The following is a 15,129-nucleotide window of genomic DNA, read 5'->3' on the forward strand; positions in this document are numbered from 1 at the left end:
ATCATGCTACCCTCACTAAAGATCGACTAACTCACAACTTTAATGGGTCTTTTTCACAACGACATCGTTGTGAAAAAGGCCTGTTAAAATTCCTGCCATAGTCGACGGGATTCGAACTCGGATCTTTTTCAGCTGGTGTCGGGATGGACGACGATTCTGCCGACTATGCTACCTATGAGGACGATAATAGAAGGGCTGCAAGCCAGTTAAATAACAACCCAGGATAGTAGTAGTAGTAACCAAACAAGCGTTTCAGAACGGACAACTCGTTCCTTCTCACAGATGGGGTTTCGCAGCCTAAGACTGAATCGGGTTTCAGTCTTAGGTCTTTAGTCTCCTCTCATCAAAAATGTACGGTTAAGTGAACCAGGAACATCAGGGGAGAATTGGAAAAATGTTCATGCTGCTTCACGTTGATGAGATGACTAGAATATGGTTAAAACAGCCAGCATGAGTCCCATATTGCCAGGTGATAAGAGTGTAAGCTGGTGGTGGTGATGTAATGGTTTAGGGACTGTTTTCCTGATGCACATTGGGTCCCCTTAATACTAATGGAACAATATTTCGATGTCAGAGGTTATCTGGAAATTGTTTCAGTCCTAGGGCATCCATTCATGGCTATAGCATATACATCTCAGAATGGATTCTTCCAACTCGATAATACGCCATATCACAAGGCTAGGACTGTGCAGGACTGGTTCCCGGAACATGAAAGTAATTTCAGCTTGCCTTTGTGGCCTCCCCTATCCAAAGCTATCGTGTGTAGCACAGTTGGTATAATCACCGTCCTCCCCACACAGGACGGAAAAGACCTGAGTTCGAATCCTGTCGATAACGTGAGAAATTTATGGGTTTTTTTTACACAGGGTGGCTGAGTTATTCGGTCTCAGGCGAGGGTAGCATGGCTTTTATTCCCGAAAACACTGGTTTATCATACAGCAAATCGACCACAGAACATACGCAATATGGCCGAAATTGCTGACGCGTCTTAAATTCTACAGCAACCAACCAATCCCCTATATATTTCAAACCAATTGAACACCTTCATAAGGCAGAACGAATTCTTCAGAGTAGAGATCCGCAACGACCCAGTTTACAACTGTCGGAAGCAGTTGAGTCAACATGAACCAGCAGCTTTGGACCATGTTTGAAAACTTGTATTCCTCGCTTTGAAGAGAAAAGACCGATCTTTGATGAAACAGTGCTATTCCCTGTGGAGAAGAAACCAGATAAATTCAATTTTGACACTAAATTGAACAAAATCTTTTTCGGTCTGTATTTTATTCAGTATCATAAAGTCAACAACACTGTGTGTCGTACGTGACTTGCGACCAGTATTGATCATGATTAAAACGCCAGAGGATAGAAGATTTATATTGCGCTGTCATAACCGTGTGAAAAATGTTATTTCCGGGAATAAGAGCAAAATCCTTTTTTGACATCTCACACCACAACAACAAAAACCAAGAAATCTGAAAACGCTTTCAGAACGTTCACAAACTCTAGACTGGCAGAACAGCTTCTGAAGATCAATAATACCGATGACCAAAGATTCTTCGCGTTGGATGTCTTTCCAAAATAGCATCTGTGGGGTGCTGAAAGAGCAATCTTATTTGCCTTTGGCAGTCTTATCGATCCGGGAACAGATATTTGGTAAGAGCTGAGAGGAGACCGTCCTTTTACTGCTGAACAACGAACTTCGAGTTCCTTAAACGATTTCCTCGCCAATCTCATTTGTTTTCGGCGAATCACGTGACGGAATTTTTATGCTCCAGATTATTTTTATTTTATGGATCGCAGCCGAGGAAGAAAGATGATTGTGACATGTCGAAATTTAAAATCAGTTCATTTGTCATCCTCTGCTTGAGGACTGTACGTCAAGTACATAATTTGCGGCATTTGCCTCAAATATTGAACACGAAAAATACTACCGGTGAAAAATGATGTCATTGATGAATACGTCAAAGAGTAAGTATTTCTTAAATATTTTAACTTGGAGTAAAGAAAGATGAATTGCGCACGATGTAATGAAAGGAGTTACAGAATTTTCGATTTTTGAAAGATGGATATAAAAAGCAAATAAACAGGTCTAATATGAGTTTGGCCTTATAAATATTACTTTTCAAGCCTTCAAATCCTGTCAATGACGCGAAGAATTTATGGGTTTTTTTTATTTTGACAATGTGGACAACTTAGTCGGTCTCAGGCGATGGCTGCATGGATTTTTCTCTAGGTAACTCTGGTTTCTCCAGCAAATCGACCACAGAACCCACGCAATTTATAGACATAGGGTGCAATACGGTCTAAGTCGCTGATGGGACTAAAAAACCTACAACAACTTTTCTGATTCCCATTGTTTTGTGTGGTCTGGATTCGATTCACCTTCGGAAAGTGAAGGAATGCTTAAAGGCCTTTAAGAATTCCTTCAGCCTCAAAACAAATCGTGCCATGAACGAACACACAAGTATAGAGACTTAATATACACAGCGCAAAGTGGACTTTGATGCTTTCATTTTTTTCACAAGTCACGCAATTTGCAAGCTCCAAGAGAAAACGTGGAGAAAAAACCAGGATGGCAGAAGTCCCAACAAGAATAATAATAAAAGGAAACAGAAACGACCTTTTTGATATTAGTCACTGGCCACTGGCCATTCCCTGAAAACCTTCGCTTGCGCTCTGATAATCTGATGATCCGATAAGACTGAGAAAAACGTATTTTTATTTGATACGTTTTTCAGAAACTGCGACACTAAAACGCCAGTAGTTATCTCGAGGCATTCATGTCTTGCTTTCCCTCCTAATTAAAATTTACTCTCCGTAAACTTAATTATATTCTTCCGCTTATTAGATCTAGCCTCAGGAGAGAATGCTGATCAATACCTAGCGAGAAAAATTTATGTATAATGGAAATCAATATGCAATGATTAGGTTGCTGGAAGCAAGAGATAATCGATTAATTATTATTATACTTTTTTTTTATTAAGATAATAAACTAAACATCAAAATGCGGAAAGGTCACAGTAAAAACAGCAATATACGACTACTCAGAGGTTTATGAGATGCTCACGAATAATACAGAATTTGAAAGGGGATTATATTGTCATTCAGACTATTTGACAGTATGTACAAGAAGATTATAAATATAACACGACTGACCATAAAGCTTTAATATATAGTGTCTGTGAACTGAGTTTATTCTAATCTGGATTTGCATGTGTGTGAGGGAGAAGAGCCCTCCCTACTTGCGATCGGCTATGGGCATTTTTCATAACGTGGCCGAGTTAGTCGTTCTCAACCACTATTCGGTGGACTCACCATTATTTTCAAAGTCTGTTGAATTGAGAACATCTATACACTCTTTCATCGCTTTATCATATATCCCCTGAATAAAGAGATATCGATTTCTCCCATAACCAGTGATGTACATCAATTTCAACATTTAACACAACGTCAAAAAAAAGTTTGCCACCGAGCTGTTGCTGAAATGGACCAAACAAAAAGTCGCTATGAGATCAGAATTGTATGGAGGATAATCAAGCATTTCTTACTCCAAACCATTAATGACCTCAGGTTGTACGATCTGTATGCTGCCTTATATTGTCATGCAATATCAGCTCCACATCTCAATTGTCCAAGCAGTTTTCTGCGAATTGAGTCCTACGTTCTTTGAGAAATACACAGTACGATGCAGCATTCCCGGTATTCGCCGGATGTTGAAAATGCACAAGAACACCATTACATTCGCAGAAAAACGTTACTTCCTGATCCCACCACCTGACGATGGCAAAGCCTTCAACTTCTTTGTTGAGGTCTGAGACTTCAATGTATGTACTAAAATCACAATATACAAAATGTATCTAAATATGCCAATGCAGAATGCATCTCATACAATTTAGTTGAGTTGATATATAGAGCTCTACTAGAGTATAAATATAAACTTCTTCATTAATTGTAATAAAATTAATATCAATCTGAATCCAATATTACACTCATATTGATTAAATACTTGCATGGAGTGAAAAAATAATATAAGAAATATTAAATTTATTCTTCTATTAAAGAATACTTCTTTCGATTTGTCAGGCGGAGAGGAGGAGAACTAATTTCGAATACCATCGATCCCCAAGTCAGTGCGTTAATAAAAAGAATTGTACAAGACTTTCCAAGTCCATAAATTCAGAGACTCCACTAATTTTTGATATATGAAGAAATAAAACCGTTGCGTAAGAGGGAGAGCAAACTTATTCAAGGAAGATTTGTGAACATAAATCTTCTACTTAACATTTCCAGTCCTTCTCTGGGCTTTTTGTCAAAAGTGAACTGACAAGAATGTACTCTACAACTTAAGTTAATAAATTAACCCACATTTAAAGGTAACGGACTTCAAATAAATGAAGCTGTGCATCTATCTTTGATGCATGGTTTCTCTTTGTTTGATATGCATACATTTATTGCTGTGATCTTTCCAGCACAGTCTTTTGATAAAGAGTCCGCAGAAGCCAGAAACACAAAGCGAAGCGAAAAATTTATGTCAGAAATTTTTCATTAAATAAATTTGCAAGTTTAAAACAGGAAGATGTTATTCTGAGATCTTGACTACGTAGGTCAACCCGTGTGATGACCTAAATTATGCAGCCATAGTTGTAAATTTAGGGATTGGTTCCATTCCTTTTGAACAATGGCGCAACGTTGACTGTCCTGAGTGCTCGGAGAGAAATGCGTAGAATCACCAGGGACAATATGGCACAGACAGTGACGGGTTATATGATAATCACACCACGGATTTTAAGGGAAGATATTGTCTGACCAATCTGTTTGGATAATATGATACAGTAACAAAGGAACTGGATGCAAAAAGTTATTATGGTGTTCAGAATAGCAGTGGGTGTGTTCGTGGTGGAACATTACCTAAAAACAGTGGTTTAAAACCACACAACGTGATCTTTGTAGGAAATTCCAATGTCGTAAAGAGCCATCAAAATGTTCGTATGGAAGCTTGTGAAAGTGTTCAGCGACTAGGATGTGATTAGTGTAGGTCGTGTTCTCACAACAGCTGCTGTGACTGAGGAATGTTTAGACCGGTTAAGGGCAACCTAGCAGTAAATCTTAAATCTTTACAGATGCTCTACAACAAAAGGGAATGTCATATGGCAGTTTCCATGCAGCAGCGAAGAATTCAAAACTGTTTCCGTATAAACTGCGTGTCATGCAATAACTTTTTTCTCACCAGACTGAAAATGGAGCCAATACTGTGGACAGTTACTGGAAAAAGTGAAGACCCATAGTATATCGGACTTTCTTCTCCGCCTAGGCCTCGTTTCATGTGACTGGGTATTCTTAGAAGTTTCGTCTATGGTCTACGAAAAATTTCATGCATCACATGAAATTCTCCATAGACTTTTTGAAGACTGAAGTCTGGTGTGCAATAAACCACCACAGAATTTTTGAGCCGATATTTTTCACAGAAACCATAACTTCTCAGCGATACATTGACAGCGTCTATGAATCCTTGGAGAGGCAGGCATAGCTCTATGGCCGAACTAACCATTTTATTGGGATATCGCATAATTTCAAAACTTTTCTTTATTTAGACTTATTTTTTTCCTTATAGACGTCTATAGATCACAGACATAGAATTCTTTTAAATCAAAGAAAATGCCCATAACAGTAATGCTCGCACTGTGGAAGAACTCTGGCAGGCCCTGCCACCTAGTTTCCGAAGATTTCAGTGGCAAAGACCTATAAAAAAACAAAAAAAGGAGGAGGGAGCATTGCGGTGAATTTACAGCCGAATTGGGGTATAGGTTTAAGCGAGAAGGGTTAAATTTTGAGCTAGTTCAATTAAGTTACTTAATGGGTATACTCGGTAAGTTTGAGCAGGGGGAGAGACTGAAGATTGGGGGGAACATATATAGATAAGGGGACAATGGGAAGGCGTCCCCGTGAAGATCAGTGGGGACAAGCCCCACCAGGATAAGGGAGGCGTGGAGGGGGGGAGTAGACAGGAACCAGTCTACTCCCCCTGCCAGGGGATGGGGATTTAAAGAAACCAGGTTAGGGCACCCGGTTTAGATCGCCAAATGGCGGAAGGTAAGATTCGGGATGCGGTTCCTAACACCCCGACTAGAAGGTCATTCTATTAGTTGGTATTTGACATCCTTCAGTTGTATTTCCAGTTCGTCCACTTGCTAGTTTCGGTTTTGGTGGGGAATCTTGTACAACTACTCGGCGCATTGTGGGTAGTCAGTTCTGGTCCATCAGACATGAGGCTTATTTGGGACATATCCATCATCGATGTCGGGTCGCCATAGGCATCCTCCTCTTTGTAGTCTGCGCGAGTAGCACAGTGGTATCGTCACCGTCCTCCCCACACCGGATAGAAAAGGCCTGGATTCGAATCCCGTCGATGACGCGAGGAACTTTAATGGGCTTTTTTCACTCCGTGGCTGAGTTAGTTGGTCTCAGGCGTAGATAGCAAGGTTTTTCTCCCCAGTAACTGGGGTTTTTTCGTCCAGAAAAACAGGCAAATCAACCATAGAACATACGCAATTTACAGACACAAATACGGGTTAATGTATTTAATTACGGGTAACCCTAAAATAATAATAATAATAATAATAATAATAATAATAATAATCCTCCTCTTTGTTCATTGCCTTCTCTATTTAGTAGCATCAAGTTTAGGTGTCATTTCTGGTCGGGAATCTTGTTCGACTACTCAGCGCATTGTGGGTAGTCAGTTCTGGTCCATCAGACATGAGGCTTATTTGGGACATATCCATCATCGATGTCGGGTCGCCATAGGCATCCTCCTCTTTGTTCATTGCCTTCTCTATTTAGTAGCGTCAAGTTTAGGTGTCATTTCTGGGTGTTCAGTCATTAAGGATTTGTTGATAGGGGCACCATTCCCTTACTTAGGTTTCTTGCTGCTCTTTTCTTGCTTTTAGTGCAGGTCTATGGTCTGCTTTGTTCATCTCTTGCGTTGTTATGAAGCGCAATCAATGTCCTTTCCCTTGCAAAAAGATCCTGTGCGAACTTATTGAACGCTTTGTATTCTTCTTCCGTGTTCAGTAAAAGGTGTTCCCGGTTACGGGGAAGGTATGTAGTCTTGGTTATCAGGATGCTTCAGAGATCCTCATAGTATTCACATTCATACATTATGTGTTGACTAGAGAAGTGGTAATTTGCATCTGATCGTGCAAGTGAAAGTTATAAAGTCGCAGTTATTGGACTTAGTAAAGACATCACGATGTGCCGCACACTCAGACGTATGGAGTTTCACAGCAGACAACCCATGAGACGCCCTCTCCCCACTGCTAATCATCTTCGATGGCGAATGCTGCGGTGTCAACGACACGTTAGTTGAACAGTGGAGGACTGGAAACGAGTGTGGTTTCCAGTTGCTTATAGACCAATATTTCACTGGTGAGGTCTACCAGCAACTCTTAGGAGACCATGTGCACCCTGACATGTCGGATTTTTCTTTTTCTCGGACAGAAACAGGATCTTCCAAGACGATAATGCGCCCATCGGGCATGTATTAGTATTAGTACTGTATTAGCAATGGCCACATTGCAAGGAAGCCTATGGCTTATGTTGCACCAGCCAAAAATAAAATAATAATAATAAATAAATAACAATAATAATAAAATAATAAAATAAAATGATAAGAATAAAATAATAATAATAAGAAGAAAATAATAATAATAATTATTATTATTATTACTATTATTATTAAATAAGAGAAAAGGAAATGGACAACCTAAGCGTTTCCCTCCTCCCGTGGGTGATTATCCAGATGACCATTGAATTTCCCCAAACTGTCAGCCTCTACCACCATGTAGGCAACTTATTCCAGTAATTTATAACTCGCTGGCTAAAATAAAACTTCCTACAATGCAGTCTAAACATCTCCCTCCCGTAACTTGAAATTATGGCCCCTAGTTCTAGAATCATTTATAACCGTGAAAATTTCGTCCTCATTCATTTTACTGATGCCTCTCAGAGCCTTAAACACTGCGATCAAGTCTCCTCTAACGTGCCTAGTTTCCAAGCTCTGCAACCCCCATATTCGAAGTCTTTCCTCGTATGGACGCCATTTGCCGATCTCACCATGCGAGTTACCCACCTCTGGACCCTTTCAAGAAGCACAATGTCTTTCTTTAGGTGCGGTCTCCATACCTGAACACAGTATTCCAAGTGTGGTCTAACATAAGCCTTATATAATGGGATTATCACGTCCCTATCTCTACTTGCAAAAGTTCGATAGATCATCGATAGGCCACCATGGGCCTTCCTTGCAACCTGTTTACAATGCTCAGAGAATTTCATGTCTGACCGTATCGTAACACCCAAGTCCCTTTCCTCCAGTACTGGGTTTAGTTGAACTCCACCAAGTGAATAAGTTATTTTGGGGTTACTTTTCCTCGGGTGCAATACCTTACACTTTGCTGGATTAAAGCATAGCTGCCATTTTTCTGACCATCCCTGAAGTCTATCTGGGTCATTCTGAAGAAGCTCTGCTTGGCGGCGATCATTAACTACTCTACCAATCTTTACATCATCACGGTATTAGGTAGGTGGTCATAATTCAGTGATCACTTAGCCTATATATACCGTGATAATGTGCTATCTGATGTTTTATTCTTATTAGCATTAGCATTAGCATTAGTAGAGGCATATGATGCAAGAAAGCAAGCTTATTCAGCAACAGCCAAAAAAAAAAAAAAAAACCCTCTCCCATTTCACCCCTCCGTTCGTTCGAAATACCTGTCCAGTTGAGCTTTAAATTTGTTTAGGCTATCAACTTCAACAACAAGTGATGGAAGTCGGTTCCACCAACCAACCACCCGCTGGCCAAAGGCAAATTTCCGCACATCTATCCGACATCCGTCCTTCCTCAATTTGAATTTATGCCCTCTGAGGTGATTATTCTGAAAAAGATGAAGAATCCCATTGGCATTGAGCATGCTCAAACCATTCAAAGCCTTATACACCTCTATCAGATCACCTCGCCGGTGCCTAGTCTCCAGACTCTGTAATTTGCAAAACTTAAGCCTTTCTTCGTAAGAGCAACCCTTTGTTCCATTTACTAATCTTGTTGCCCTTCTCTGTACCCGTTCCAGCAGCTCTACATCCTTCTTGAAATGAGGCCTCCAGACCTGTATACAGTACTCAAGATGTGGCCTAACCATTGCCTTATACAAGGGAATAATCACCTCCTTATCCCTGCTAGAAAAATTCCTGTATATCATTGACAAGACACCATGAGCTACTCTTGCAGCTCGTCTGCACTGCTCAGAGAACTTCATATCTGCCTGCACAATTACCCCCAGGTCCTTTTCATTCTCCATCACTGTCAGTGTAGTACCGCAGAGTTGATACATTGCTCTGGGGTTACTGTTACCCATATGTAGTACTTTACATTTGTCAATGTTAAACTTCATTTGCCACCTCTCAGCCCATCTGTTCAACCTTTCCAGATCCTGTTGCAGCAGCATAGCGTCAGTAGTGTCCTTAACGACCCTGCCAACCTTTGTATCATCTGCAAACTTAGACATTAAACTTGATATCCCATCATCAATATCATTCATAAACACCGAAAACAACAACGGACCCAACACTGAACCCTGAGGAACTCCACTAATAACATTAGTCCACGTTGAGCAGTGTCCATTGATTACCACTCTCTGTCTTCTGCCACTCAACCATCCCCTTATCCATAGCAGCAATTTGCCTCCAATGCCACACTGCTCCAATTTATGCAGCAGTCTTCCATGTGCAACAGTATCAAAAGCCTTTCTAAGATCCAAATATATAATATCAAAGTTATTCCCTGCATCCAGTTCTTTTGTGACTACATCATAGTATCCAATCAAATTGGTCAGGCAAGACCTGCCCTTAACAAAACCATGCTGCGTCTGAGCTATAACTGAATTCTTGTCTAGATGATCCTGCAGTGCTTCTTTAACCAGTGCCTCCATTAATTTACCTGGAACAGAAGTTAAACTAACAGGTCTATAATTACTTGTGTCAGCCTTTGATCCTCCTTTGTGAATTGGGGTTACATTTGCACATCTCCAGTCTATGGGTACCTCCCCTGAGTCCAAAGAAGCTCTCATAATTATGGCTAGGGGTTTGCATACTTCCTTTGCTGCCTCCTTTAATATAACTGGATAGATCCCATCCGCCCCAGGTGCCTTTTTTATGTTTATCCTCAACAATCTCTCCTCCACTTTCCTCTCAGTTATTACAAAATCATCCAGCTCACTGCCAATGTTTACTTTACCTACATCATTCTCCTTCCTGAATAACTCCTCATGCGTGAATGTAGTTGCAAAATACTCGTTTAGATTGTTAGCCACCTGAGCAGGATCCTCAACTGTTGAACCATCAATATCCAGTGGACCAATCTGATTCATCCCTTTCCTTCTCGAGTTCAAGTATGTAAAGAACTCCTTTCTGTTTTTCTTTGCATCCTTTGCCAAGGATTTTTCGTAGTCTGCCTTTGCCTGCCTAATCTCCTTTGTGACTTGGTTACAGACCAACTTATATCTATCATAGGCTTCCATGTCACCCATTAATTTGTATGTATCCCATGCATTTTTCTTCTCTGCCACATGTCTCATTAGTCCATCTGACAACCATTTAGGCCTAAACCTTGAACAATATTTCTTAGTTGGTATGTAAAGCCTGGTAGCCACCAAGATTAGTTCCTTGAATGCTTCCCATTTTGAGTTTGCTGTTGGTAACATCATCAGTTGGTCCCACTGTATAGAATTTAAATACTGTCTCAGACCATCATAGTCGCCTTTACGAAAACAAAAACCCTTCCCTTTACCTCTGATGGTAGTTACCTCCTTGAGTAAATCCCACTTCAACACACTGTGATCACTGCCACCTAGTGGTTCATTTATCTGCAGGTTCTTAATGCATGAAGAATCACTACTGATAATCAGATCAAGAGTATTGCTCCCTCTTGTTGCCTCACGAACATGCTGATGTAGAAAACAATCATCCAATAAATCCACAAAAGCCTTGCCAGTGTGCGAGTGACCAAACTACAAATTCCAGTCAATATCTGGGAAATTAAAATCCCCCATTATAAGACTCTCTGATTTACTGGCCCACTCTATTTCCCTGTACAATATATTATTATACTCATCAGAGTCATTAGGCCTATAGCACACTCCTACTCTCAATTTTGATTTCCCTATGCTTATGTCACACCAAACTGACTCGACACTGCCCTGTCCATCGATGTCAACTGGCTTCACTTCCTTTGACTTTATGTGTTTCTTAATTAATAGCATAACCCCTCCTCCCCTCCTGTCCTGTCTATCCTTTCTATATACATTGTATTCCCCAAATTCCAGTTCCGCATTACTTATATCTGTGTGACACCACGTCTCTGATATCCCAACAATATCTGCCTTTGATGTTTTGAGCAATACCTCAAATTCATCAAATTTATTTACCAAACTCCTAGCATTGGTGTACACGCAGGTATACATGCACCTGTTTCTATTCTTAGTTACCCTAACACAACCCATGTGTTTACTTGTAACGCAATGACTACCAGCAGTCTCTGAAATATCCTGCATCTTGTTTTTCGGACTTCTGCTCATTTGAATAGAAGCAGTGCAAGAATCACTTCCACCTCTGCCAGTGGCTACTGTTAATCTATTAGTCCTTGTATCCCCCCCAACTAGCAGTTTTCCGACCCACCTAACACTGCCTCGACAGCATCAGCAAAAATTCTTGCACCCTTTCTATTTAAGTGTATCCCATCCCTTTAAATCTATACAAATCTATACAAGTGTTAAATGTATTGAAAAATGCGAAATAATTCACAGGGAAGGCCAATTCTCTCTGTCCGAGATAGACTAATTACGAAAGTTGATACTTTAAATAACATTTATTAGCACCAGCGAATGCAAATGAGCTATTTATTCACTTATACAATTTTAAACATCTTAATTGTATCGCGTAAACTAACACGGAGGTTCTGTTTCTAAGGATTTCACCCTGGATGCAGATATTCCTAGATCCGCCTCTCAATTAGAAGCGGACCAAGGTATGTTTCTTTGTGGAATAATTCCCTAACAGGACGTTCTAGAGAGTAATGTAATGTGGGGGGCCATTACAAGTGTAAGTAAGAGACTCTTATACCATCGTCACCTGCTTCTCATTTAAAAAGGTCTATGTGTGATTCTCCAGCTGACGGGAGTGATTTATTCACATCTCTGAAGACAGAATATGTAGGTACTTTCGTTTCCTTCAGTTAGCTTTTCTTTTTTTTTTTTTTCATCTCAAAAACAGGTACTAACAATATACAAGTAACACGATATTCTGTATTCTCATTGCCTTAGTTCGGTTCTTTCTGAATCTCCCAAACTCAAATTCCATATTTGGAGGGAAAATGATAAAAAGAAATCATTGAGGTAATTATTGTTAATGCATATTCCAAAAACCTTGTCGGTTTTGCAATCAGATTCTTACAATTTCTGCACAATTCGAAGCTTGATTGGATTTGAAAGTACGCAAGCGCACGTACAAAACACCCCACAATTACGCTTTGCGCTTCGTCCCTCTAGTTGATAACCAAATAAATGCTGCTAACAGTTAATTTTTAAAATGATGATGATTATTTTTCAGACATTCTCTATAATATTTATCATCCTAAAATATTTATCAGTTATTTCGTTCATAAGAAGAGCAATTAATATTAACAAAACGTTGCAAGATGCTTCTATCTTCATATGAAACATTCTACTATGATTGAGCTGCATTACGAACATTGACTGTCGAATTATATTGATTAAGTTTAAATTTATGGAAATAAAATTTATTTTATCTTCACTTTCAGTGTATTTTTCAGCATAATCTAATTAAAATTGGGATCTCTATCGACCGTCCAAAAGAAAGAGATCCATTTGATGAGGTTCTCTTACGAGTTGAATTATAACTTTTCCTTTCCCTTTTAGACCATATTGTTCAGTCACTATCCGATGGACCCACCCATTGCATGAAGCTGATGCACTTAACAACAAGCAAAAATATTTCATTATAAGATATATTTTTTTAAATAAAAAAGTGCCGCAAAAAATTAGAATAAAAATATTGCTTCTCCTTTTTTGTTCTAATACCACTTTTTGTTCTTTGCGTTATCGCTATGGGGTAACTTCACAGACATACTTTAAATATCATTGTATTTCTATACAAAGGATATGTTAAAAATTATGGTAAAAAAAACATAGTACAGTTTCGCAACTGTTTCATAAAGTTTTTCAAAACTTACCTTTCTAAAAAAAAAACATGAATTTTTAACGCAAAAGTCCGTGACTAAACTAAAACTAAAGTTATAATGCACTTTAAATAGTGCGATATTTAAGTTAGTTGGCAACTTTTATGTACAATATCTACGTTTTTCGTTTCCTTATATTATTTCATTAGACATCAGGTGTTGATTAGATTACAATTGTGGGAAAATTCAAAATTAGATAAATTTCAATTTATCTAATCTAGAATTTTTAATTATAATTTTAATTCTTATCTATAATGTTAAGGTAGTTCTTACCAGTATTTATTCTTTTATTGTCACTGTCTTCTATAAAAGCGCAAAGATGTTACTGACTGGTGATACGATGTTTTAGCCCATCAACAGCGTGCGTCCTGCCTCCACCATCACTTTGGGTCAATAACAGAATGCCCAACGATGTCCAAAATTCACATCTATATTTGCTAATTGGTGGCGCTACAGATACCAAACATACGCATGCGTGCTGTGTCACGGATAAGATGGAAGCGAAGCCTTTCCTTTATTCTAATAACTGGTTTGATATTAGCGCTGTTTCTTACAGCGGCTGTTCTGTATATCAGAACTTTCTTCTTAAAGGTACAACTTCCTACTATTTTATTATTTTCACTCGTCCTCATTTTTCCGAATTTTTATTAATTTTTCGCAATTTTATGTAAGGAATTTTTGTTTCTGAATTATTATATTATAACATGAAAGTACTTTTCATGTTAATTTATAAAGAATTTTCCGATATAAACAGTTGACTATAAAATAAAATACAAAAGATATCAATTTTAAATTGATAATAAAATATTAATGTACTACTGCATTAAGATACCAAAATATATCACAATTAAAGATAATAAAATATTTAATATGATCATAATTATACAATATGACTTTAAAATGTTCAATTGGTCTGAAAAATGGAATTTAAAGTATAATATTGGGAAATGCGAGGTTCTATATCAGTAATCCCGATTATTTCATTACTTTGAGAAGCAACTATCTGAAGGTTTGTATGCTGAGGAGTTACTGGGGCGTCGATTCGTTGAAGGCGCCGAATGGAGCCAAAGACTGAAAAAAAAAAAAAATAATATATATATATATAATTTATTTTAAAAATATGATCATTTTTACTGTCTGAACCAATTCTGCGCGGTAGCACAGTGGTATCCTCACCATCCTACCCAACCGGGTTCGAGTACTATCGATGATGCAAAGAACTTTAATGGACTTTTTTCACTGCGTGGCTGAGTTAGTCGGTCTCAGGCGTAGATAGCAAGGTTCTCCCCCAGTTTCTGGGGGGTTCTCGTCCAGCAAAACAGGCAAATCGACCAGAGAAGACACGCAATTTACAGACACAAATACGGGTATATGTAAGAAATTATACGGTGACCCTAATATATATAATAGTTTTTTTTTTTTTTTTTGTCTAAATCAATATTACAAAAGCCTCTCTTTTTTATATAAAAGTACTATCTCATGGATAATAATTTAATAATAATAATTTTTATATTTTAATATTATAATTAATTAATATTATAATTATTTTTTATGAAAAAAGGCGCGTTTCTGATATTTTGACACAGATGTCAAAATTCCTAGATATACACTTTTGTTAACACGAAAAAGGCAAAGAAAAAGACAATGAAAAAGATAGAAATAATTATGAAATCCGAAACGAAGTTCTTCAACATTATAGACAAGTTGCTGGGAACACACGTGCATTTTATTTATGGTGAATAAGAATTTTCCAGTAAGTTCAAAGAGGTAATTATTGCATTGAATAAAGCCTCAGATAGGTCAGATCTTGAGTATACTAAATG

General features: G+C 38.4%; 1 protein-coding gene across 1 annotated transcript in view; it reads right to left on the minus strand.

Annotated features, from left to right (window-relative positions):
- LOC150075210 (uncharacterized) overlaps positions 1–13,695 on the minus strand; it is a 78,937-nt gene extending 65,242 nt beyond the window's left edge. Inside the window, exon 1 of the mRNA XM_090388921.1 lies at positions 13,580–13,695. The gene's annotated coding sequence lies outside the window, so the exon portion shown is untranslated. The remainder of the gene's footprint in view (positions 1–13,579) is intronic.
- Positions 13,696–15,129: the final 1,434 nt, after the last annotated feature.

The sequence above is a fragment of the Mastigoproctus giganteus genome, chromosome 14 (assembly GCF_048544385.1).
Source record: "Mastigoproctus giganteus isolate SK-2022 chromosome 14, ASM4854438v1, whole genome shotgun sequence".
In the NCBI taxonomy this organism is placed as follows: Eukaryota; Metazoa; Arthropoda; class Arachnida; order Uropygi; family Thelyphonidae; genus Mastigoproctus; species Mastigoproctus giganteus.